This window comes from Dipodomys spectabilis, unplaced genomic scaffold (genome assembly GCF_019054845.1).
Source record: "Dipodomys spectabilis isolate Male_0828 unplaced genomic scaffold, ASM1905484v1 ptg000116l, whole genome shotgun sequence".
Taxonomy (NCBI): Eukaryota; Metazoa; Chordata; class Mammalia; order Rodentia; family Heteromyidae; genus Dipodomys; species Dipodomys spectabilis.
The window spans coordinates 2,188,967-2,213,815 of record NW_024870793.1 but is presented as its reverse complement, the minus strand read 5'-3'; the positions used below and the strand labels follow the sequence as shown (position 1 = coordinate 2,213,815).

The 24,849-nt window shown below is 39.8% G+C and overlaps 1 non-coding gene across 1 annotated transcript; it reads right to left on the bottom strand.

Moving 5' to 3' along the window:
* Positions 1 to 19,790: 19,790 nt before the first annotated feature.
* Positions 19,791 to 19,951, bottom strand: LOC122115114. The gene has a single exon (XR_006148716.1). It is a non-coding gene; the product is annotated as a U1 spliceosomal RNA (small nuclear RNA).
* Positions 19,952 to 24,849: the final 4,898 nt, after the last annotated feature.

The following is a 24,849-nucleotide window of genomic DNA, read 5'->3' as shown; positions in this document are numbered from 1 at the left end:
TCTGTGCATGTCCTGGGGCTTGAACTCAGGGTTTAGGTGGAGTACCAGAATATATTTGCCTGGTTCTGCCACTTAAGCCATAGCTCAAATTCCAGCTGAATCAGGTGGCTGAAATCTGAGGACCATGTTTCCTTTGAAACCAGCCTGGGCAGGAATTTGATGACACTCTTATCTCCAATTCACCACCCAAAATCTGGGAATGCTAGAGCACTAACAAAGTATGGTACACAAACACACACATCACAGATACAAACACATACACACACACGAACATACACACATATACACACATACACACAAAGTCTCCTGGACTTTGCTTCTTGACCTGGCCTTGAAAGTTGATCCTCAAATTTCTGCCTCCTGAGTAGGACTACAGCCATGATCAACAAGCACCAAGCTTATGTTTCAATTTACAATTGGACTTTCTTCTCTTCTCCTACACGTTTTTTAGCACCAGGAATTGATCTCTGGGTCAGCAAACAAGTTTTTTTTTTAAAGCTTTTTCAACAAATACAGTGTTTTACAACTACAATGATATCTATACTGGGTAGTTGGGTGTAAGAGTTTCATGTACTTTCTTGCCCAGTCTAGCTTTGAACCTTGAATAGCTAGGAATACACATATGAACCAAAACCCATGCTCATTTTGAAACTGGCTTTCAGTTTTCCCATCATTTTTAGTTTGGGGTGTTTTTGGTTTTTTTGAAATGTGTGTCTAGGATTTCAACTTAGGGCTTAGGTGCTGCTCCAAGCATTTTGGTTTAAGACTACCATTCAACTGCATGAGCCAAAGTACAGCATTGTAGCTTATTTTTGGTGTCAAATTAGATAGATGAGTCTCATGAGTCTCATGGACTCTCCTGCCTTGGCTGGTCATGAATTGTGATCCTTAGATTTCATCCTCCTGAGTACCTCGTATAACATGTGTGAGCAACCAATGTTTGATTCATTTCAACCTCTATCACTGATAGAGGTTTTGTACTTCTATCCTCCTTTTCTTTTATTTCTTCTGTGTCTGTCCTGTGGCTTGAACTCAGGGTCTGGGTTCTGTACCAGATACTATTTCCCAGTTCTGTCACTTGACCACAGCTGAATTCCAGGGTTTATCTTTTATTTTCTGTTTTGGTGGTTAATTTGAAATGAGTAGAGCTAGTCCAGATTCATGAGGCTGAGGATGAAAGTTTGTACCAGCCTAGGCAGGTAAAACCATAATATCTCCAATTATAACCACTAAAAAGCTGAGAATAGTAGAGCCTTGAGAAAAACATCTTTAAATATTATCCTCAGATTTTAGCCTCTTTAGTAACTAGAATTACAGTTATGAGTCACCAACGATTGGCTGATTGGCTCATTGAAGCTTCGGTTATTGGTTCTTCTCTTCTTCTACCCTTCTTTACATTTATTCATTTCATTGTTTTGTGTGTGATGGTCCTGGAGCTAGAACTCATTCAAGGCCTGGCCTGTTTCAGGAGGCTGAAGTCTGACCGTCATGGTTAAAAGCCACACTGAGCAGGAAAGTCTAAGATCCTTACCTCCAATTAACTGCCAAAAATCTGGGAGTAGTACAGTTCCAGCCCCAGGATATTCCACAAAATACTGTCTTCTGGGCTTTCCTGCTAAGTTTGGCCTTTACACTGGATCCCCATATTTCTGCCTCCTGGATTCTAGAATTACAGTCATGAATGACCAGTTCTATGTTTCTTATCATTTTTTTGTGATCCAGAGGCTGGATCTCTGAGGCACTCAAGGCACTGTTTTATAGCTTTCTCACTCAAGGCTGGTGCTTTACAACTCCAATCACAGCTTCACTTCTGTTTTCTTGTTTGTTTTGCTAGTGATTTGATGATGAGACACCATAACCCTCAGATTTCATCTATCTTAGTATCTAGGATTACGCACATGAAACAAAAACTCATGGCTCATTTTGAAATTTTAATTGGATTTTCCAATACATTTTTTAATTTCTATTTTTTATTTCCATATGGGTATTGTCCCAGTACTTTTTTTTGCCAGTCGTGGGGCCTGAACTCTGGGCTTGGGCACTGTCCCTCAGCTATTCAGCTTGAGGCTAGAGCCCTAGCAGTTGTTCCACAGTGCCACTTCTGGCTTTTTCTGCTTATTTGTTGCTGAGGAATTGAACCCAGGGCTTCATGCATGCAAGGCAGCACTCTACCACTCTGCCAACTTCCAAGCCCCGTCCCAGTACATTTTTGGGGAAACAAAGGAGGAGGCTACAATGCTTGATGAGAAATGGACTCATTATCTTGCCCATGTAATTATAACCCCTCTGTACAGTATTTTCACAATAAAAAAGTCAACTTATCTCCCCAAAACAAACAACAAAAAAAATACTAGCACTCTAATACGTGAGCCACAGCACAATTTGTGGATTTTTTAAAAACTGTAGTTGTCTAATTAAAGATGAGTCCATGGACTCACCTGTCTTGGCTGGCCTTGAACACTGTGAGTTTCAGATGTATGACCCTTGAGTAACTATAATAACAAGTGTAAGCTACCTCAGTTTTGATTTTATCCTCTGAAATTGGCTCTCCCTTTTCTTCTTCCACCTTTCTTTACATTTATTTATTTTATTCTTGTTTGTACTGGTCCTGGAGCTTGATCTCAAGATGTGGGTTCTGTCCCAGAAATCAGTCTCATTTCTGCCATTGAAGCCACAGCTCAACCTCCAGCAGTTTTTTTTTTCTTTTCTTTAATTTTTTGGTTCATTGGAGGTAAGAGTCTCGTGCAAAGCACAGAATACCTCTGGAAGATGAAATGTGAGGATCACAGTTTTGAAGCCAGCCTGCAAAGGAAATTCCATGATTCTCTTTATCTCCAGTTAGTTGGTAGTGATCCCACCAATAAGCTGAGATTGATAGAACTCCAGCCTTGAGTAAAGTAGAACAAATTCAACTCCCATGACTGGCACACACAGAAAAATGGCCAATGGGTTTTCCTGCTTGGGATTGCCTTTAAATGGTATTTTCTGACTTTAGTCCCCTATGTAGTTAATACAACATGTGTAAGCCACCAATGATTGATTAAAACTCTGTCACTGGCTATTCCTTCTCTTGTTCTACAATTCTTTATTTCTTTTGTGGTGGTCCTTAGGCTTTAACTCGGGGCTTTGGTGTTTGTCTTTTTATATCTTCTATATAATCTGTTTCAGCTTTGTTTTAATGTTTCATTTGTTTATGTTGCTTTTTATATCTTACATAACTAAATTTTTGTATCTCACAAAAGTAACTTTTACCTGGGTCCTGGTGGCTCATGCCTATTATCCCACACAGGAGGCTGACATCAAGGATCACAGTTTGAAGCGAGTACAGGCAGAAAAATCTGGGAAATTCTTATCTCCACTACACTACCAAATGTACTAGAAATGAAGATAGGACTGAAGTAGTAACTTGCTAGACTTGAGCAAAAAACTCAGAGCCCGGGTCTCAAGTTCAGGATCTTGGACTGGCACACAAAAAAACCTTTCATTAGCTTATATTACACTAGGATTATTGGAGTGAGACACCAGTCCTGGTTTTAAAAACCAACTTTTGTAGCAGCTGCCCCTTTTGATGTTTTCCCTAGGAACTTTTATGCTTGTTTTTTTCATGCCTTATATTTACATTCCACTAAATGCCAATCTTATATTTTTGTTGTTTGGAGAGACATTTCAATAATTCAGTGACAAATCAAAAAAGGCATGTCTTGAATTTTTCTTTAATTTAAATAGGAAAGGAAAATAATGAGTCTGAACCCAGCAGAGAGTGAATGATGGTTTGTTAAATGTATTTGTTTTTTTTTTAATTTAATTTTATTTTATTTGTGAACATACTGTACAGAGGGGTTAAAATTACATGGGCAGGATATTGCGTATATTTCTTACCAAGCATTGCAGCCTCCTCCTTTGGTTTACCCTTCACATCCCTTCCCAGGGTCCCCCCTCCCCCCGAATCCCAATCCTTCTCCTTCCCCCCGTCCCCCCGCCCCGCACCGACGTTGTAAAGCTCGTTTTGGACATGACAACTTGTACTTCTCATTGTTACAACAGGTCCACCTGTATCCTTAAACAACTGGTTTTTCCCCATCTCCTCCACAAGTTATACTGACATCAAATATAGTGAAAGCAGGGGTTACACTGTGGGGAAGGGACATACAAAGCAACAAAGAGATAATCTTATAAGTGCGTTAGAAACACATGCATGAAAGAAAAAAACATTAAAATACATATCTAAGGGTTCATTTTCCTGACATCACATTATCTGACCTTTTCCGCTTGACTCATACATATACTAGTTATTGCAAATAAGGGAAACCATGGGACCTATGTTTCTTTGGGCCTGGCTTACTTCACTTAATATAAATTTTTCCAAGTTTTTCCATTTCCTAACAAATGGGGCAATGTCATTCTTTCTGATGGAGGCATAGAATTCCATTGTGTATATATACCACATTTTCTTGATCCATTCATCTACTGAGGGGCATCTGGGTTGGTTCCATATCTTAGCTATGGTAAATAATGCTGCAATAAACATTGTTGTGCTGGTAGCTTTAGTGTGGTCTTCTTTGTAAACATTTGGGTAAATGCCCAAAAGTGGGATTGCTGGGTCATAGGAGAGTTCTATGTGAAGACTTTTGAGGAACCTGCATACTGCTTTCAAAAGTGGTTGAACAAGTTTACATTCCCACCAACAATGAAGTAATGTTCCTTTCTGTCCACATCCCCTCCAGCATCTGTTGTTGTTAGAGTTCTTGATTTTTGCCGTCCTAACTGGGGTGAGGTGATATCTCAATGTTGTTTTGATTTGCATTTCTTTTATGGCTAGGGATGTTGAACATTTCTTCATGTGTCTATTGGCCATCCTTCTTTCCTCTTCAGAGAAGTTTCTCTTTAAGTCTTCAGCCCACTTATTTATTGGGCAGTTGTTTCTTTGAGGATTTGTTGTTGGGGGGTTTAATTTTTTGAGTTCCAAGTATATTTTAGATATGAGACCCTTGTCCATTGTATGGCTAGTGAAGATCTTCTCCCAATCCGTGGGCTTTCTATTGATCTTGCTAGCTATGTCATTTGCCCTGCAGAAGCTGTGCAACTTTATGCAATCCCATTTGTCCAACCTTTCTTTGATTTGTTGTGTTTCTGGGTCTCTATTCAGAAAATTTCGGCCTGAGCCAAGGAGACCCAGGGTTTCTCCTATTCCATCCTGTAATGTTTTAAGAATGTCTGCTTTGACTTCAAGGTCTTTGATCCATTTGGAGTTGATTCTGGTGCAGGGTGATATATAAGGATCTAGCTTTAGTTTTCTACAAGTAGTTAACCAATTTTGCCAGCACCATTTACTGAAGAGGCTGTCTTTCTTCCATTCTATTGTTTTAGCTCCCTTACCGAAGATTAGATGGCTATAGGTCTGTAGGTTCATTTCTGGGTTTTCAATTATATTCCATTGGTCCTGAGGTCTGTTCTTATGCCAATACCAAGCTGTTTTGATTACTATGGCTTTGTAGTAGAGTTTGAAATTTGGTATTGATATTCCTCCAGCAGTGTTCTTTCCGTTGAGGAGCGTTTTTGCTATTCGGGGTCTTTTATTGTTCCATATGAATTTTTGGATTGCCTCTTCTATTTCCTTGAAGAATGAGGTTGGAATTTTGATAGGTATTGTGTTGAATTTGTAGATAGCCTGGCGAAGTATTGCCATTTTCACGATGTTAATCTTTCCAATCCAGGAGCATGGGAAGTTTTGCCCTTTTTTAAGTTCTGTGTTGATTTCTTTTTTCAAGATTTTAAAGTTTTCATCATAGAGGTCCTTCACTTCATTGGTTAAGTGAATTTCTAGGTATTTTATTTTTTGTGGGGCTATTACAAATGGAGTTGCTTTCCTAATTTCAGCCACACTTTTCTCATTGTTGGCATACAGAAAAGCCATTGATTTGGGGGGGTGAATTTTACAACCTGCTACTTTGCCAAAGTTTTGAATCAGCTTGAGTAATTTGGGAGTGGAGTCTATGGGGTACTTTAAATACAAGATCATGTCATCTGCAAAGAGGGAGAGTTTTATTTCTTCTTTCCCTATTTGGATCCCCTTTATGTCTGCATCTTGTCTTACTGCTGTAGCTAGGCATTCTAATACTAGATTGAAGAGAAGTGGAGAGAGTGGGCATCCTTGTCTTGTTCCTGAGTTAAGAGGAAATGGCTTTAGTTTTTCACCACTGAGTATAATGCTGGCTGTAGGTTTGTCATATACAGTCTTTATTGTATTGAGGAATGTTCCATGGATTCCTAATTTTTCCAAAACCTTCATCATAAAGGGGTGTTGGATCTTGTCGAATGCTTTTTCTGCGTCTATTGAGATAACCATGTGGTTCTTATTCTTGCTCCTGTTGATGTGATGAATAATATTAATTGATTTACATATATTGAACCAGCTTTGCATCCCTGAAATGAATCCTGTTTGATCGTGGTGTATGATTTTTTGGATGAATTGTTGAAGTTGATTGGCCAAAATTTTGTTGAGAAGTTTTGCATCAATATTCATCAAAGAAACGGGTCTATAGTTCTCTAAATTTGATGAGTCCCTGCCTGGTTTTGAGATGAGGGTTATGATGGCTTCATAGAATGTGTTCGGTAGTGAGCTTTCTCTTTCAATTTCATTGAAGAGTTGGGGGAGTATTGGTGTGAGCTCTGCTTTGAAGGCCTTGTAAAATTCTGCTGTAAAGGCATCTAGTCCTGGACTTTTCTTAGCTGAGAGGTCTCTTATTGCTGTTTCTATTTCAGTGCTTGATATGGGCCTGTTAAGATTGTTTAACTCATCTTGGTTTAGTTTTGGCATGTCAATATTTGCTAGGAAAAGGTCCATTTCTGTCAAGTTCTCAAACTTATTAGGATAGAGTTTTGAGAAGTATTCCCTTATAATGTTCTGAATCTTGGTTGTTTCCGTGGTGATGTTTCCATTCTCATCTCTGAGTTTATTAATTTGGGTGTGTTCTCTTCTTTTTCTGATAAGATTTGCTAAGGGTCTGTCAATTTTGTTAAGTTTTTCGAAGAACCAACTCTTAGTTTTGTTGGTTCTTTCTATAGTTTTTTTGGATTCAAATTCATTTAATTCTGATTTAATTTTGATTATTTCTTTCCGTCTATTGGATTGGGGTTTATCTTGCTGCTCTTTTTCAAGGAGGTTTAGATGTGTCATTAAATTGTTAGTTTCAGATCTCTCCAATTTGTTAATGTAGGAGCTCAGAGCTATAAACTTGCCTCTGAGTACTGCCTTTGTTGTGTCCCAGAGGAGCTGGTAATTTGTGTGTTAATTTTTGTTGAATAGCATGAACATTTTTATTTCCATTCTAATCTCTTCCATTACCCACTCATGATTCAGCAGTGTGTTGTTCAGCCTCCATGTGATGCCAGACTTCCTTGGGTGGCTTTTGGTGTTGAGTTCTAATTTTATTCCCTTGTGGTCAGAGAGGATGCAAGGTATAACTTCAACGTTTCTGAATTTAGACAAGTTTGCTTTGTGGCCTAAAATGTGGTCTATTTTAGAAAATGTTCCATGTGCTGCTGAGAAAAATGTGTATTCTGATGCTGGTGGGTGAAATGTTCGGTAGATGTCTGTTAAGTCTAGTTGATCTATGCAGCTGTTTAGATCTGCGGTTTCTCTGTTGAGTTTTTGCCGAGTTGATCTATCTAGTGGGGAGAGTGGTGTGTTAAAATCCCCAACCATTAATGTCTTTGGATCTATATGGGATTTGAGGGAAAGTAGTGTTTCTTTGATAAATTTGGGTGCTTCATTGTTTGGCGAATAGATATTTAGAATTGTAATATCCTCCTGAAGTAGGGATCCTTTAATTAGTATGTAGCGACCTTCTTTATCTCTTCTCACGAATTTTAATTTGAAGTCTATTTTATCTGATATTAGGATTGCAACTCCTGCCTGTTTATGGGGGCTGTTTGCTTGGTAGATTTTGTTCCAGCCTTTAACATTGAAAATGTATCTGCTTCTTGTATCTTGATAGCCCTATCTTTTTGTATGTTTGGGAAGTTCTCTGCTAGGATCCTGTTAAACAAGTTTCCTAGACCATTAACTTCTGTTTCTAGGTGTTCCTCTACACTCATTATCCTTAGATTAGGCCTTCTGATGGTGTCTTCCAGGTATTGGATAGATCTATCATATTTCTTGGACTTGTCTTGGATGGTTGTATGTTCTTTCTCTGTAATATCTAGGCTGTCTTCAATCCCTGAGATTTGATCTTCTGCATGGTCTAACCTGCTGTCAAGACTCTCTACTTTGTTTTTTATCTCTTTTCCTTCTAATTGGTCAGCTTTGATGGCTTCAAGTTCTTTGTTGAATCTCTGTTTTAGGTCTTGTATGAATTTCTTTACTTGCTTAATTTGGTGTTCAGTGTTTGTTCTCAAATCACTTAGTTGATTGGTTATGGTTTCTTTGGACTCCCATTCCTTCTGTTGGGTTCCATTCAGCATTCCCTTTGTGGTCTCCCTGACTTCCTTCAGCTCTTTGTTTATGGATTCCATGAATGCCTTTAGTGATCTTTGTGTATTCTCTACCTGGTCTCTCACTTTCTGTATTACTCTTTGATTAGCTTCCTCCCGTTTGTGGGATTCCTGCAGTCATCTTTGAGTGTTCTCAGCCTGCTCACGCCATTCCTCCCTTTCTCTTTGAGTATTCTCAAGTTGTTCACGCAAATCCTGTATCAGTTTTTGAGGAGCTTCCTCACGCTTATGATATTCCTGTATAAGCTTTTGGGATGCCTCCTCTCTCTCCCTTTCACGCTCATACAGAGTCCTTTGTAAGTTGTCAAACTTCTCATTTATCATGTTTGCCAGTAGTGTTTGTAGAGCTATTTGGGAACTCTCCTCTGGATTATTCATTATCTGTTCTGACCCCTGATTATCAAGATTGGGAATTGAGATATCCAGATTTGCCATTTTTCTTGTGTTTTTCCGGCTTACTCTGCCCATTTGAGATGAAAATAGCACCAGTTTTGTGCTAGAACACTATCTTAAGGCAACCACTAATCAAAGTTTGCATTTGTACAGTCAATAGTCTACAGATACAATCTAGTTCAACAGATACATCTATTCAACATCAAACAACTATATGTTAATTTGCTTCGAACCACAGAGAAGAATTTGGAAAACCAGAAATTATTATGGTTAGGGAGAGATGTGGGTAAAAAATAGGAATAGTTTGTTGTGGGGAGGCACAGGGAGAGTTAACTATGTCCTAATCCCAATGCAGGAAATAGGTTGGGTAGGATGCAAGTAGAGAAAGAGAGAGAGAAAGAAGAAAGGGAAAGGGAAATGAAAAGAGACCAGAAAAAAATAGAAACGTAAAAGTTAATATTATTATGGAGTATAAAAGACCATCTATTTAGAGAGGAATGTGAGTATATTAAGAGAAGGGAAGGGACATAGAAGAGAAGTGAAAAACTTTAAAAAAATGCTTAAAATATTATATAGGTATAAAGAGGTAGTACTGCTATTAAGGAATTTAAGTCTCAGAAGTTTTGAATTGAGTAATAAATTTGTGGATTAAGTGTGTACACAATGGGGTTCTACTAGTTAACTACGGGTTTATCTGAGGATGTGCAGGACAAGAGTTAAGTCACATAAAGATCAAAAGAGAGGAAAAGGTGGAAAGGATAAGAAAGGGAGAAAACAAGATCAGAAGTTCAGTAGAGCTAGACAAAAAACAAAAAGATAGTTAAGAAAGAAAGAAAAATAGAAAGAAGACAAGAAAAGAAAGGAAAACGCACATTCACGTATTCCTAAAATAAAAATTATAAGAGGAAAAAAAAGTTACTGAAAAACAATTATTTTTTCAAAAAAGGCAAAAATTAAAGCTTAATAAAATTTTTAGGAAAGGAAAAACAATTTTTTATATATATAAGGTACCAAAAAGAAAAGAAAAAAAAAAAAAAAACAAAAGAAAAGAAGAAGAAGAAAAAAAAGTTCTTTGATTTTTTTTTTGATTTTTTTGGGAAGAATCCTGTATCTCCCCTTTGTCTGTAACCAGCCTCTTGTTGGAGTCTCTGGTCAGCTTGAGGTCCTGTGGCTTGATTGGTTTCTTAAGTCAGTTTGTTCCAACAGGCAGAAAAATGCTCTGCTTTACCCAAGATTTTGAGATCCCCCTCCCAGGTTAGTTTAATGGGAGGGTGATCTGCTTTGAGAATCACAAAAGAGGGGGATGCAGTGGTGAGGCTAGGTTCTGGGTAGAGTTGAGGCCTTTCAACAATCAGTAGCTTTTCCCTGGGGCTATTTTGTGAAAAAACTCACAGAGCCCAGCCTGAAGCCATTCTCAGGGTTTCTGTTTTTCAATTGATTGTTGAGGCTGCTAGAGGGAGGGGCAGCCTCTGGCTCTGGTTACCCAGTGAGGAGAGCCACTCCAATGGCTGGCGTCTGAGCTGGGTGACTTTTCCCTGGATGGAGCTGAGTCTGGCAGGTCACTTCGCCGTTAAGTTCTTGTGACCTGCTAAATGACTCATTTTATTCCAAGGCCTGAGTTGGAGCTGGAAGCTCCTCTGAGCTTTGTCTGTATCCAAGATGGAGGTCACTGGTGCTAGTGAGGGAGGGGTGACCTTCCCTCCTCTGCTCCCTGAGAAGGAGTGAGGACGTCGGGCTTCTACTCAGCTTCTACTCACGCCGAGTCTTGGATCCTGGGTCGTCTCTGGTCTGCAAACTCCAGGATGAAGATTTCTGCTCCTTGTCAGTTCTTGCTGGTGTTGGATAGAATCCGCTCGCCCGCTGCTGCGTCTGGCTCCTTCCTCCTGGACTCTCTGTGTGAGCGCTCAGGTATGGCCCCAGCTGCGGTCTCCGCCGAGACCCTGCCGCCGCCGCTGCCGCGGTGGCTGCTGGCAAGCGCTCAGATGTGTCTTCTTGCCTTGGCTTTCCCTTTCTTATCTAACTCTCTGTCCTATGATGGCACACTTGGTGTGATTCTCTGGCTTAGGACTGTTCACTGGAACTCTAAAACTGCTTTCTATGCGAGAGCTTGTTCAGATTCCAACTTCTCCTCCGCCATCTTCCCGGAAACCCCCTGTTAAACGTATTTGTGGATGTGGGAACTGGCCATTTTGGGTGCTTTGGGTGGTGGGTCTCCCTGCAGCTTCACAATAAACTTCTATGATGTCACAGCCTTTTTCCATCACAACGGATAGGTGTCAGCCACTGATCTCACTCTTATGTGGACTTAGATACACAAGGAGGTAAAATAATTAGAAGAAATGACTATTAACTACAAGACCTCAGCTTGATGAGCTTTCCTGAGTGAATTCTGAGATTACATGAAGAGAGCAGGCTCATCTCTACACAAGGCTACTAAGCACTAAGGACCAGGCACTGTTGTAGGCAACTGGAGAAACATGTCCATACAGCTGCGAATGGCCTTCTCCATGCAAATTTCATGCTGAAGGAGAAAACCAGAAATCCCAATGATAATATCAATGAATCAGAAGGATGGTGATCTGGGGAGACAGCATCACATTGAGGATGGGAGGAAGAGACATATGATCAACAATGCATGCAATTATTGCTTTTCCAGGCTGGCACCAATCATAATCCCAGATCTCATCTTTCTGAGTAGCCAATTATAGGTATGAAGCCCCTGCAGTGGGCTCTTTGATATCAATATCTATAACCAATGTGTGCTATGTTTCTTGGAAGTTTCTTGAGAGAAAGGTTCCAAATTAAGCATATTATGTATCCTAAACATTCATTTCATTATCTTCTAATTATTTGAATATGAGCTGTATTCCTTACTTTTTGGAAAAATCAGCACAATTTTTTTTTCATTGTTCAAATCCTGGGGAGGGAAGGAAAATCACAGCTTCTTTGCCAAACTAGAAAGTAATAGTCATTTCAACTTACCAGTTTTTCCAAATAGTATGTCTTGTCCTTGATGGATTTTTCATCTTCAACAATGTTAGATGGATGAAATTATAAATGGTAGAAAAGCAACCACATAGTAGCAAGTTTATCACAATAACAGATATAATCTGTCCATTTTCTGCTCAATGAAAACATTTGCCACAAGAATTAAAAATCTTGAATAAAAACTTGGAGATTCTTACTCTTTATACAAAGTTGTTTTGTTGTTGTTGTTGTTTTTTGTCGGTCGTGGGCCTTGAACTGCCTAGGGGCAGTCCCTTAGCTATTCAGCTCACGGAAAGCACTCTACCACGTGAGCCACAGCACTACTTCTAGTTTTCTGGTGGTTATTTTTAGATAAGCTTCATGGAGTTTCCTGCCCAGGGTGGCTTTGAACTGCAATCTTCAGGGCTCAGCCTCCTGAGTAGATAGGAATACAGACATGAGCCACCAGCACCTAGCCAAACTTGTATTTTCTTCAGTTTTGCTGGTTTGAATGATTACCAAGGAAAAAATAGAACCTAAAATTGTTAGTTTGTGCTAAAATTTGCAATAGTTTTACCACGAAGAATAGTGAAATATTTAGAATTACCTATTTTGAGAAAATGTAGCTTATTAGCTTTTATTGTTCTAAAATAATAGAATCTATCTCTTTTTTTTTGTAGACATTGTAGTCTGAGTTCAAACTTGTACTTGTTGACAGGCACTTTACTCTGTGAGCCACGTACTTCTCATTTTTAAATCAATCATCATTTAAATAATTTGAAACTCACAAGGCTTCTTTTGTTAAGATTAAGTAAAATAAGCCTAAACTCCTGCCTTTTGAGTAACAGAAGAAATCCTAATATCTAGAATGAACAGACAAAAAATGAAACACCCTAAGAACAAATAATCTTATCAATAAATAGGCAAGTGAATTGACGAGATAGTTCCCCAAAACTGATATAGGTGTCTAAGTTATACATGAAAATATTCAACACCTTTAGTAATCAAGGAAATGCAAATCAAATCTATGTTGAAGTTCATGTTTGCCTAATCAGAATACTTATTAAAAAAGAAAACAGAAATACTTGCAAGGAGGTGAGCAAAGATACCCTACACAATGATGGCAATTAAGTGAATCCGTGTAGCCCCAACAGAAATCAGTGTGGAAGTTCCACACAAGAAATCCTACATATACACCTGAAGAAATGTAAGTCAGCCTTACAGTAGAGCTATCTGCACACACATTTTTTACAGCATGATTCAAAATAATCACATTCCAGAATCAGCCACCACAAGCAGAAAAGTGTGTAAAACTGTTATCTCCAATTAACAATTAAAAAATCTAAGAGTAGAGCTGTGTACCAAGTGGCAGAGTACCAGCCTTGATTGAAGGAAGCCAATCAAGAGATTAATGTACTAGTGGTTAAAGCCTCAGGACTGGCAAACACACACACACACACACACACACACACACACATATAAACACACACACACACAAAAACCCAATGCTTCCTATATTTTTTAGCCAAGTTTCTTATTCCCCTAAGATTCATACATCTATGACAGAGCTAAATATAATGAGAAAGTGATATTTATAACGATAAACTTCTACTGAAGAACCCAAATTTATTTTCTTTTTTTTTATTGTAAAGATACTAAACAGAGGGTTACAGTTACATGAGTGAGGGAATGAGTACACTTCCTCTTGAACATTGTTACCCCCTCCATTGTTTTCCCCCTACCATCCCCTCCCTCCCTACCTTCCCCAAGATTCTTTTTTTTTAATTGTGATTAAGTGATTACATAATTTCCGGAATTTCACAGTATTGTGGAATAATCATGTTCATTTAAAGTCACAAGTTCATTCTAACTTTCCTGGAGCAAATTGTCTATCACAGTCTGTAAAATATAACGGTGTTCACATGTTATATATCATATATGTGATCAGCAGCATGGGGATATTTAGTAGTGGTTCAACCAGATGAGTGGGAGTTCTTTGTTTCTTAAGTCCTGTTAGTTTTGTCGTATCACATAACATTTTGGATTTAGCATCCACTTATCAGGGAGACCATGTACCATTTGTCTCTTCGTTCTTGGCTTACCTCGCTCAACATGATTCCTTCTAGTTCCATCCCTTTCCCCACAAATGCCATTATTTTGTCCTTTCTAATGGCTGCATAATATTCCATTGTGTATAGATACCACAATTTTTGGATCCATTCAGCTGTGGTGGGGCATCTGGGTTGTTTCCATATCCTAGCTATTGTGAACAGTGCTGCAATAAACATGGAGGTGCACGTGTCCTTGTATATTGGTTCCTCTTGTTCAGGGTAGATGGCTAGAAGTGGTATGACTGGATCATAAGGGAGGTCAATCTTTAGCTTTCTAAGGACCCTCCAGACTGCTTTCCAAAGTGGTTGTATAAGTGTATATTCCCACCAGAAGTGTAATAGGGTTCCTCTTTCTCCACATCCCCTCCAGCATTTGTCGTTGGCTGATTTGTGGATGTGGGACATTCTGACTGGTGTAAGGTGGTATCTCAGGGTTGTCTTTATTTGCATTTCCTTCACCACCAGGGATGATGAACATTTCCTCATGTGTTTCTTTGCCATTTTTATTTCTTCATTTGAGAAGTCCTTCTTTAGTCCCCTTGCCCATTTAGTAATTGGCTTGTTAGGTTTGGGAGGGATTAGTTTCTTGAGCTCCCTGTATATACAGGATGTTAACCCCTTGTCTGATATATTGCTGGTAAATATTTTTTCCCAACTCATTGGTTGTCTTTCTAGCTTAGTTGCGATAGATTTAGCTGTGCAGAAGCTTTTTATTTTAAGGTAGTCCCATTTGTCGAGTCTCTCTCCAACTTGTTGTGACCCTGGGACTTTGTTCAGGAAGTTTCTTCCTGTGCCTATTAGTTCAAGTGTCTCTCCTACTCTGTCCTGAAGTACTTTCAGAGATTCAGGTTTAATGTTAAGGTCTTTAATCCATTTTGAGTTGATGTTGGTGCATGGTGATAGGCTGGGGTCCACTTTTAGCCAAATTTATTTTCTTGTTTTGTTTTGTTTTTGTGGTCATTGGACTTGAACTCATGGCCTGAGTGTTGTCCCTGTGCATTTTCGCTCAAGGTTGGTGCTCTATCACTTAGCTACAGTGCCACTTCCAGGTTTGTGGTAGTTTGTTGGAGATAAAGAGTCTCAAGGACTCTGTCCTCCACACACTGATTTCTAACTGCAATCCTCAGATTTCACATTCCTGAATTGGTAGTACTAGAGGCCTGGTCCACCAATGCCGGGCTAGCACCTCAGTATTTTCACCACTGCTCATTGGAAGATTTCAATTCTTTTTCCTCCAGAACACTTGCCAAGCACAGTTCTCTCTGGATGGCAAACAAGCAAATACTGAGGCACCCTACACTTGTAAATCCTAGCTACTGAAAAGTCTGAGATATGAGGGTAGTGGTTCAAGGCCAGCCCAGTCAGGAAAATCTGGGAGACTTTTACTCCCAATTAACCACAAAAAAGTGCCATATGTTAAGTTGTGGCTCAAGAAGTAGAGCTCTACCCTGACCAAATACCTCAGGGATAGACCTCAGGCCCTGAGTTCAAGGCCCAAGACCAGTGCACATGCACACACACACAACTTAATAACAACGTTCTCAAACCTAGCAAGGTGCCATCCTAATCCCTTAATGTCATGCTTTGTTATGATAACTGGAAAATTCTAACCTCTGGCATGGGCTGCAGTCCATGCTGGTAAACAGCATCTGAAAATAGTAATTGGCTCACAGCCAGTCAGACCAACCCAGACGGGAAGCAGGAGTGACGTGGTGCAGGCACATGGCCCCTACTCCTCTATTCACCTAAACTGGAATCAGAGTGAGGTGACACAGGCAAGCAGTCCCCACTCACCCATACCGGATGCCAGAGTGAGGAGCCAAGGGCACCAAGCCCAGACTTATCCAGCCAGGAAGCGGTAGTGAGGTGATGCAGGGACATGGCTCCTACCCACCCACACCAGAGGCAGTGGTGAGGTGACACAGGCACCACGGCTTCTACTCCCCAACTCACACAGACCAGAAGCAGGAGTGAGATGACACATGCACGCGCCCCCCACTCATCTAGAGTGGAAGCAGGAGAGAGTGAAATGGGCATGCAGCCCACACTCACCCAGACCAGAAGTGGGAGTGAGGTGGTGCAGGCACACGGCTCCTACCCACCCAGACCAGAAGCAGGAGTGAGGTGACAGGGACACAGGGACCCCCTTACCTTCCCCCAAACTGGAAACAGGAGTGAGGTGACACAGCATGCGGTCCCTACTTATCTAGCCAGGAAGCAGAAGTGAGTTGATGGTCTCATGCTACACCAGAGGCATGATCCTAGCATTCCGGGCAGCCCCCTTCTCTCCTGGCCTTTGTGAAGGGCTACTAGGTTCCATGATGCACTCCGGAGGTCAAGGGGCTGGAGCCAAGGTTGCTGCTGCCCTCCCTCAACTGTTACTGCACCTGTTGCAGCTATGGTAGCAAATTTAATAAGTTCTAATTCACAGACCATATACTATGAACTATTAGTGTCTTCAGGTGCCGTGTTCCACTTGCTAGTCAGTTAATTTTATAGTTGCCAATGTCTTAAGTGTTCACTGACTTGTAAATATGCTGGAATGGAAATCCTAATATCACTGATGTCTTTTAATTTCTAGGAATGATGATTTTGAAATGACCCTTTCTGAAGAGAAGAGGAGGGAACATAGACCCAACTGTTGAAGTGTGTCTTTGGGTGACATTATTGGCCCAAGAATGAGTCAACACATCTGGAATCCAGTTGTTTTGGTGTTAGTCTTTGCGTCATGTTTTCTGTTTGGCCTTGGAGAGTCTTAGGCTTCTCTTTGTAGACACAGAAGATGGGAAAGTAATTGCCAAGGCTTATATATTCAGGAGCCATTTACTTTCTGCCCTTCTGAAATGGCATCTCACTACATAGCCAAAATGGCCTTGAACTTATACTGCTTCTGCTTCAGCCTCCCAAGTGATGGAACTACAGGCTTACCATACCATGCCCAGCTATCTCTCATGGACCATTTGAAATAGAAAAATCATGACATGTGTGCTATATCTACTAAGAGATTTGTGCAAAGATCAAATAATATACAACCCAGTTGTTAAGAATATAGACTCATATTAAACTGAATTTCAAATTCAATTTTGGTTTCTTACCTGCTTTTGGTTAAAGAGGTAGACACTATATCACAGAGCTTTATTCACTTATACAGAAATGTGAATGGTGTCAGGGACAGGTGGCTCATGCCTATAATCTTACTTAGGAGGCTTAGATGTAAGGCTTGTGTTTCGGCAGAAAAGTCCCCATTAGGACAAGAGCCAAACTGATGAGCCAGATACTCTTCTGAAAAATGGTTTAATATGGTAGATTGTTTCCCACATGTCAGTTTGTCATTCTGCTTCTAGTCAGAAAATTTATAAGGTTCAGAGAAGGATTCAAGCTCTCTGTTAAACCATACTGTAGCCATTTTGATTTTTATTAAAGGAATAATGAATTTAAACATTGGTAGCTCATGCCTATAATCCTTGCTGCTTAGGAGGCTGAGATCTGAGGAACATGATTTCAGGCCAGCCCAAGCAGGAAAGTCCATGAGACTTGTCTCCAATTAAGCAGTGATAAACCCAGAAAAAGAGGTATGGCTTAATAGAGTATTATTCCTAAAGAAAAATCTCTATTTAAGCTGCCCTAAAACTTCAGGTCATATGTTGGGACATTGCCACCTACAATGCTGCTGGACCCTGCCTTCCTTTGGTGTGTTTGCCTAGAGCCTGGCTTTCACTCCTGTGGATATAGGCTGTTTAGCCCTCAACCTTGGGGGTGGCATGATCCGTGTATGGAATATACTGCCCAGACAAACAACTATGCTGTAAGCAATGACTGACAAGGTGTTAAGTTCAAAGTTACAATGGTAAGGATGTATTCTGTTTAGGTTTTTTCTTTAGTTAATTGCTTTTTTGTTGTTGTAAAGATACTATACAGAGGGTTACAGTTACATGAGTGAGGTAATGAGTACACTTCCTCTTGAACATTGTTACCCCCTCCATAGTTTTCCCCCTACCATCCCCTCCCTCCCTCCCTTCCCCGAGGTTCTTTTTTTTTTTTTTTGATTGTGATTAAGTGATTACATAATTTCCAGAATTTCACAGTATTGTGGAATAATGATGCTCATTTAAAGTCACAAGTTCATTCTAACTTTCCTGGAGCAAATTGTCTATCACAGTCTGTAACATATAACGGTGTAGTTAATTGCTTTTTAAAGTTTATACGCTTATTTAATGTACTCTAGGAAATCAAAAGTTAATATTTGGGATTTTTGGTGCAATTTGCAATTAGGCAAGTAAGAGCACCCTTGTCCCCAAATTCAACATTTAAAATTATTAAAACTTTGTTCAGATGTTTTAGTCATCAGAAATTTGAGCCAGGGATGTAATGCTTGCTGCTGGGTCTTCACTGATACAGAGAGGATTATGATTTGATGTTAGCCCAGGAAAAACATTAAAAATATTGGATCTCAATCAACATCTGAACCCAATGCATTGTGCTTCTTAGGTAAAAAGAAGGATTGTCGTCCATACCGGTCTGATCACAGACATAAAACCCTACCACAAAAATGGCTAAGCCAAGCTGGGTGCAGGTGGCACATGCCTGTAATCTTAGCTACACAGGCTCAAACAGTAGAGCCCTTGCCTTGAGCTGAAGAGCTCTGGGACAACACCCAGGCACAGAGTTCAAGTCATATAACCAACAAAAGAAAAATGAGGGCTGGGAAGGTAGCTCAGTGGTAGAGCGCTTGTCTTGCATGCCTGAGGGCCTGGGTTCGATTCCTCAGCACCACATAAGTAAAAAGAAAAAAGCCGGAAGTGGCGATGTGGTTCAAGTGGTAGAATGCTAGCCTTGAGCTGAAGAGCTGAAGGACAGTGCCCAGGCCCAAAGTTCAGGCCCCATGACTGGACCGCCCTCCAAAAAGAAAGAAAGAAAGAAAAATGACTAAAGCCAAAAAAAGCACATGTATGGATCATCTAGTAGAGTACCTACCTAAAATGCATGAGGCCCTGAGTTTAAGTTCTAGGATAGAAAGAGGGAAAGGATGTGAAGGAATAGAAGGAAGAAAAGAAGGAAGAGAGGAGTTATTCTGTATATTGTACTTGCTTAGCTATTTCATTAAGGTGGCTTCTCATTCCTTTTTCTTTTCTTTTCTTTTTTTTTTTTTTTTGGTCGGTTGTGGGGCTTGAACTCAGTTTCTGGATCCTGTCCTTGATCTTTTTGCTCAAGGCTAGTGCTCTACCGCTTTGAGTTACATTGTAACTTATGGTTTTCAGTGGTTAACTGGAAATAAGAATCTCATAGATTTTCCTTCCTAGGCTCGTGTTGAACCTTGATCCTCAGATTTCAGCCTTCTGACTCACTAGAATTACAGGTATGAGCCATTGGCTCTGGTTACTCATTTGTTTTCTTTCTATTTGTAAGTCATGGGACTTGAACTCTGGGTGCTGTCCCTGAGCTCTTCAGCTCAAGTGAAGTGCTCTACCACTTGAGCCAGAGCCCACTTCTGGTTTTCTGGTGGTTAATTGAAGATAAGAATCTCCTGAGCTTTCCTACCTGGGCTGGCTTTGAACTGCAATCCTCAGATCTCAGCCTCTTGAGTAGTTAGGATTACATGTGTAAGCCACCTGCACCCAACTTCCTCATTTATTTTCTCATGGTGAGTTGTAGCTGATTTCTCTACTCCTTGTAGTTCCTAGAAACTACAAAGTAAGCCTAGAGGTACTTCATCCTTTACAGTATCCTTAGGACCAAGTGACTGCTGAGTGCAGGAAAGGAGACGAGGACAGTATAAAATACAATGCTATCTATCTATCTATCCATCCATCTACCTATCTATCTATCCAGAAAAGAGCACTAACACAGTCCCCCACTACGACAAATTATGCAGTCGAATTTCCCACATTTGGGGAAATCGCGGGGTCAGCACATCTGGAGTGCAATAGATAAGCCTTGCTGGGAAAACCACCTTCGTGATCATGGTATCTCCCCTGCCAGGTAAGTGACAATGCTGACTTGGTATTTAAAAAACTAACAAATACATGAGAGTAGTTCACATTTGTAATCCTAGCTACTCAGAATGCTGAAATCTGAGGATTAAGCTTTAAATACTAGATAAATTTTGCTGAATTTTGCTTAAAGCTCCTTTGGTGTTTTTAATTGTAGGTTTATTTATTTTCTTGTTTTACTGTTTCTTACTGTGACTACCAAAAAGATGAGTGACTTCCGTTGCTTGTATTCCTGGATTAATTTGGAGGTGCTCTAAGACTTCATTAGAGGCCAGACTTGTTCTACTCAGTTGAGTAGCCAGCCACAAAGCTGTAAGTGACAATTCTTACAGTAAGCAAAATTGCATAAAATTAAAAATTCAGACACAGAGTTACACTAGCCATATTTCAAATAAAAATAGAATTCAAATTTCAGTGAATGTTAGTAAAGTTTTAATGCATTCATTCTATCTGTGTCCTCTGTCACACTGCCACAGAAGAATGTAATACTTACGGCATATCATGTGGCTCCCAAGGCCTGGACGTACTTTGTTCCTTTACAGAAAATGTTTGCCTGACCATGTACCCTAATGAATATCATTTATTATGCAGAGCTACCCTCTTTTCTATATGCAGTTATTTCTCCCTCTCCTTTTCTCCCTCCCTCTCTCTTCCCTCACCCAATCTCTCCCTTTCCTTGTTTTAGGGATCAAAACTCATGCATGGTAAGCTGCTAAGCTGAATCCCAGCCCTGTGTATGATTTTGTGTTTGGTGAGGAGGTACTTTTTTAGGGCTTGAACTTCGGCCCTGGACACTATCTCAACTCCTCTTTCTTTCTTTCATTTTGTCAGTCATGGGGCCTGAACACTGAACTCTGGGCCTGGTCACTGTCCTTCAGCTCTTTAGATGAAGAATAGTGCTTTACCATTTGACCCACAGCACCACTTCTGGCTTTTTCCTACTTATGTGGTAATGAGTAATCAAACTCAGGGCCTCACGCATGCAAGACAATCACTCTACCCCTAAACAACCTTCCCAGCCCTCATTCTATTTTAAAAATAAAGAAAATTCAAAACATGCCTTTTATGAATCCTCATCCAATTTATTAAAACATATTGTATGTTCTTTAAGCTGTTTTTAAAATGTTTTAGTGTAAAAATATACAGAAGTTTTACAGTTACTTGAGTAAAGTAGTGAGTACAATTCCTAGCGAGCATTGTCACCACCTCCTTTCTTTTCCCCAAACATCCCTTCCCTCCCCACCTTCCCAACACCTCCCACCCCCCACCAATGTTGTAAAGTTTGTTTACAACACAGTATTTTTTACATCTCATTGTTACAATGGGTTAAACTGTATCCTTATTTAAGTATCTTGTTATGTACATACAAGACGCAGGTCACCAGAAACAAATACAGTGAAAACAGGAGTAATACCCTGGAGGAAGAACATACCAAAGAAACAAAAAAAAAAATCACACAGTACATTATAAATATGTTAAAAACAATAGCAAGGAAGAAAAAAGCACTGGAACTCCGGTATTGGGGTTTATTTCACTTAACATCATCCTATATGGTCATATGTACATAGCTTTTGATCTTTCCTTCTTGTCTAGACATATACTAGTTATTGCAAAAAAGGGAAACTATAGGACCTACGTTTTTTGGGGTCTGGCCTACTTCACTTAATATAATATTTTCCAAGTCTTTCTATTTCCTAACAAGTGGGGTGAGGTAATTCTGATGGAGGCATAGAATTCTATTATATATATATATATATATATATATATATAATATATATATATATATTATATATACACACACACACACACATATATGTATATATATATATATATATGTGTGTGTATATGTATGTATGTATACATATATATACATATATAAATATATCACATTTTCTTGATCCATTCATCTACTGAGGGACATCTGTGTTGGTTCCATATCTTAGCTATGGTAAATAATGCTGCAATAAACAGTTGTGCTGGTAGCTTTAATATAGCCTTGTTTGTGATCATTTGGGTAAATGCCCAAAAGTGGGAGTGTTGGGTCATAGGGAAGCTCTATGTCGAGTCTTTTGAAGAATATCCATACTGCTTTCCAAAGTGGATGATCAAGTTTACACTCCCACCAACAATGCAGTAAGGTTCCTTTTTGACCACATCCCCTCCAGCATCTGTTATTATTAGAGTTCTTGATTATAGCCATTTTAACTGGGATGAGGTGGAATCTCAACATTGTCTTGATTTGCATTTCTTTTATGGCTAGAGAAGTTGAGGATTCCTTCATGTGTCTATTGGCCATTCTTAGTTCCTCTTCAGAGACCTTTCTCTTAAAGTCTTTAGCCCACTTATTTATGGGGCAGTTGTTTCTTTGAAGATTTGTTCTTGGGGAATTTAAGTTTTTGAGTTCTAAATATATTTTAGATATGAGACCCTTGTCCATTGTATGGCTAGTGAAGATCTTCTCCCAGTACTTGGGCTTTCTATTGATCTTGCTAGCTATGTCCTTTGCCATGCAGAAGGTCTGCAGTTTCATGCAATCCCATTTGTCCAACCTTTCTATGATTTGATGTGTTTCTGGGTCTTTATTAAGAAACTTTCAGCATGTGCCAAGGAACCTAGAGGTTCTCCTCTTCCTTCCTGTATTGTTTTCAGGCTATCTGCTTTGACTCCAAGGTCTTTGATCCATTTGGAGTTGAATCTGTTGCAGGGTGCTATATAAGGATCTAGTTTTAGTTTTCTACAGGTGTGAAACATAGTACATGTTTTATAAGTCTTTGTCCATCTCTCTAGAGCCCTCCACAAGTTTATATGTATTTGTAGCTTGGGAAGGGAACTAAGATTTAAATCAGGACAGTAGGAGGCTATGGTTTATGAGGCTTATTTGAAAACCTTTTGGAAGGAATATTGACTTTTTCTATCTGATGTCCTACAGATGACAATCTTGGTACAGGTATTGTGTAGACTGTCATAGGATAGGAAGCTTGTAATGATTTCTCCTGACTTTTCCAAGGGGACAAGGAAGGTGAAGTAGCCATGGGCATGAATCTGTAGGGGTATTGCAATTTATTTGTATTGACTGTATTTCTAATTACTGATGCCACAGGCCAGTTGGTGAAAGGTTTTTTTTTTTCTTTCATACTTTAGTTATAACTAGTTATTTTTCATTTTTTAAATTTTATTTTATTGTAAAGAGTCTATAGAGGGGCTTACATAAATAAGGCAATGAGTACATTTCTGGTCAAGCATTGTTACCCCTTCCCTTGTTTTTCTTCCATTATCCCTTACCTCCTCCACCTCCCGCAATCTTCCCCTCCCGACCCGAAGTTGTAAAGTTCATTTCCAACATACTGTCTTATGGCTATCATTGTTGCAACAGGTCATCCTGTGTCCTTGTTTTAGCGTTTTTTATTTCCCTTCCCCTCCCAAAATTAGAAAAATATATATACAAGATGCAGGGTATGAAAGTCAAGTACAGTGACAAAAGGGAATATACCATAGGGGGAATAATATACAAACAAAACCAAACACTTACATAACATATCTAAAACAACAACAACAACAAATGAGCCCCAAGATATAGTAATTTGGTTTTATAGGATATTTAGTCTAAAACTCCCTAGACATCTTAAGTTTGGACTATTTCTTTTTTCTGCCAGTCCTGTGGTTTGAACTTAGGGCATTCTACCGCTTGAGCACCACAGCAACACTTTGAGCTTTTTCTGAGTAGTATATCTTATATACAGTTCATAACTTTCCAGCCTAGGAAGGTTTCAAATAATGATCCTTAGTTCTCAGCTTCCTGAGTAGGCGTACAAGTATGAGCCATCAGCACCTGGCTTAAATAATCCCATAGTTTTAACTAGAGCTGTTTTCATATCCCCTACCAACAATGCTTTCTGATACTTTTTAAAGTTATCTCTAAATAGCTTAGGAAGGAGTTGTTTGATCATTGTTTAATCATTTTTTTCACTTTCATCTGTATATACTAGTTGCACACACTGAGAGGTTTTATGGAGTTACTTCCACACACTCATATGATATACCTGCTCACATTCATCCTGACTTCCCAGTGCCCATCCTGACTTCCCAGTGCCCAGCCCTTGAATTCAAGGCCCAGAGCCACTGTGCACATTCAAACATTCACAAAGACACACATAAACACACACACACACACACACACACACACACACACACACAGCAGAGCAATTAGCAAAGGTTATACTGTGGATCAGGAACTGCAAGGAAACATGGGAAGGTAGGTTGTCTTTTCCCAGTTTCTCTGTCTTCCTCCATTCTCTGCTTTTCCTCAGAACAACTCAAGCCCTCCACACTTCACTTCTGTTTGTTTTGAACACCCTGAGCCTGGCTTCCAATATGCCATTCATAGGGAGCTGCCCTTGCCTGGATAGATGGTCCTCAAAGTAAGCAGAGTGTCTCAGGTTATATTTTATTTTTCCATTTGGAGTGTGAATCCAGGCCCCGAGACCATAAGCAGCATCTAGAAGTGTATGGACAGCTGCATTGAGCAACAAGACTCACCTCAGAAAACAAGCAGAGGAAGTGGGATGCAAAATACACAACCTGAATCAATAGATATAGGTTACTGAGAGTCAATTTCCACATTAATGGAGTGAATACAAGGGTGAGTCCATTTGAAGAGAGATCTCCAACAATTTTATGGGACTCCATGGACAAGCCTGGCAGGAAGACACTTGCGTGTGTGTGTGTGTGTGTGTGTGTGTGTGTGTGTGTGTGTGTGCCTGAAGGCTGGGCAGGGGCTCAGGCTCAGGCTCAGGCTGAGTGCAGCCTGCCCTTATGCCTTTTTTGCTTCTCTACCACTTCATCCACAGCTCCACTTCTGGCTTTTTTGGTAGTTGATTGGAGATGAGATTCTGACG